This window comes from Pinus tabuliformis, chromosome 3_1 (genome assembly GCF_031772625.1).
Source record: "Pinus tabuliformis cultivar Carrire ecotype Pingquan chromosome 3_1, CPIR1, whole genome shotgun sequence".
NCBI classification, from domain to species: Eukaryota; Viridiplantae; Streptophyta; class Pinopsida; order Pinales; family Pinaceae; genus Pinus; species Pinus tabuliformis.
The window spans coordinates 955,962,548-955,965,138 of NC_142301.1; the positions used below are offsets into that span (position 1 = coordinate 955,962,548).

Below are 2,591 nucleotides of genomic sequence, written 5' to 3' on the forward strand. Positions count from 1 at the left end.
TTGCGCAGAAGAATTGATAGAGATGATATTCTCGAAATTTTTTGTGGATAGAATTTTCAATATCTATAAGTTTTACTAATAAATTTGTAAAGGAAAAAAGCAGTGTGCGTGGTAGATAAATGCTCAGTGATCAATTCTCTCCATCACAATTTTTTCCAGAGCCACAATTTTTTTTGTAAGTCCCGGTGTGTGGAAGCTGGCATCGGTATCTGGATAACAGGAGTAGCCTGGAAGTTGGCACGAGCTGAGCTTTTCGAGTACAACAGTAATAGGCGTGGTGGTATTGCAGAAGGTGTTTTTGCAAATGTCTTCTTCCTCTGATTTTCTACGTTTGCTGTTTTTTCGAATTTTTTATTATTATTATTATTATGGTTTATTGTCATTCGTCCTCACGAAATGAGAAAGCGGATCTTGAAATTCACTGCAAGAGGAAATCTAGATAAATTTGAAAACAGTGTTTTGATTATTTTATCAAACGAAGAGCCTTTACAAGGGTAATTCAAGAGGAAATCTATGGAAATTTGAAAATAGCATTTTGATTATTTTATCAAACGACAAAGAGCGTTTAGAAGGGTAATTGTACAATGATCTAGTCCAAGAAAATAAGGTTTTCCATAAACCAATTAACTCTTCTAGAAAAATTCAACAATTCCAGTTTAATAATCCTATTGGTCTCTCTTTCTACCTTTTGGGACAATTGCTAGTTAATTACATCGTGAAAATAAAGTTTCACTCTAACGTCTTGTCCTAAAAAGGGTTTCATCTTTCTAACTATTTAGAGTGCATTTGAACAGTGAAATTGGACAATGAAAGGAAATTTGGATTTGGGCAATGAAAGGAAATTATATGAAATTGATGTTTATGATTTTATTTTTATATATTTTTATTAACCATTTTTTATAACTAATTGTAAAATTATAAAATTATAATTTAAAAACAAAATTAAAATTTATATAAAAAAATCATAAGTATTTTTGATATTATAATAATTTAATTTAATATAAAAACCTAAAAAACAAAACTCCAAACCAATCCTAATATATAATATTTACATTATATTTTTTTTTGATATTATAGTAATTTAATTTAATATAAAATCCTAAAATACAGAACTCCAAACCAAGTATAAATCCTAACCAAGTATAAAATCAATCCTACCAATCCATGTCAAATACATAATAGATAACATAGACCGCACCATGTTAGATAGCGCGGTCCCTTTGAAGAATCTCGAAAGAAAGAATTATTAAAATTATTAATGTTATTTGGTAATTTTGGAAAGAAAGAATTTATTATTATTATTTTTTAATTTTTGAATTTTTGAATTTAGAGAGATGATTCATCTTGACCATAATCACATTTGTTAGTTTGAAATATATTTGTTGGTTTGAAACGGGTGGACAAATGAATTTTAATGTGAATATCCCCAAAAACATGTCAAAAAACTAATATGGATCACATAATCTTTAATTCAATAATGGTCAGTTTTAATTAATGTTTTTACTTGAGAAAAACAAATTATATATATATATATATATATATATATATATATATATAACAGTGCTAATCTAAGGAAGATCTAGGGTCAATTCTCGTAGTTGGCACTATAACACATTTAAGGAAGACCCAGGATCAATTCTCGTAGCTACCACTATAACACATCTAAGGAAGACCCATGATCAATTCTCGTAGCTGCCACTATAACACCAAGAGTAGACAAGAGTAGAGTACATCCAACAACCTACAAGGAATACCCGGGATCAATTCTCATAGCTGCCACTATAACACCAAGAGTAGAGTACATCCAACAACCTGCAAGCAAGACACAGGATAAATAGCATTGGTTTGCAGTGATAAATAAATTAAACTTGTCATCATAGATGCAACCTAAAGAAATTTCGCATCAAATTATTTTTGAAAAAGCCTTGATATGGCAATAACTTAGAGAACCTCTACTCTATTATTAACTTTCTATTAGAATTAGAATTAGTGTCACTACTTGAACAAGACCTTGATGCCATGGAATCTCCTAGAAGAAAGTGTCAATCTAACCAGGTAGAATTGGTTTTAGCATGTGTTGATGGTTTCTTTTGATTGTGTTACTATTTATATCAACACCTTTGTTACTAAGCCAGATCGGTGATTTACATGTCTTGCAATATGCTCTATTCGATATGACAACTCAGGATGGATTCTCTCTATATATTTTCTTAAAGGATTCATGCCAATTAATATATACACTTAGTTCTACCTTTTTCATTTTTTGATCCTAAGTCCCCCCTTGATCATCTACAAAAATATTTGTGCATTGCTTTCCAAGAGAGTTATTAGGAATATCATCACCAAAATGAAGAGAATATTGTGTTTTCCTCATAGGTTGAGCGACATGTTTAATCTCATGACCTTGAGAACCATTAGATTCTATGGATATTACTCTAGAAGATGCCCTAGAAGATTCTAATACAGAGGTATTTGGTGTTGAACATTAGCAAAGGAGATTACCAAACATTTCCATGTGGAAGAAGTAGTTTTGGAGAGACAGGATTGCGGACCCCAAGTCTCTGTTAAACTTCGAATGGATAAGGGGTCTC

At 30.8% G+C, this 2,591-nt stretch overlaps 1 pseudogene; it reads right to left on the reverse strand.

The window, feature by feature from the left end:
- Positions 1-1,887: 1,887 nt before the first annotated feature.
- Positions 1,888-2,374, reverse strand: LOC149190977 (uncharacterized; annotated as a pseudogene).
- Between the last annotated feature and the right edge of the window lie 217 nt (positions 2,375-2,591).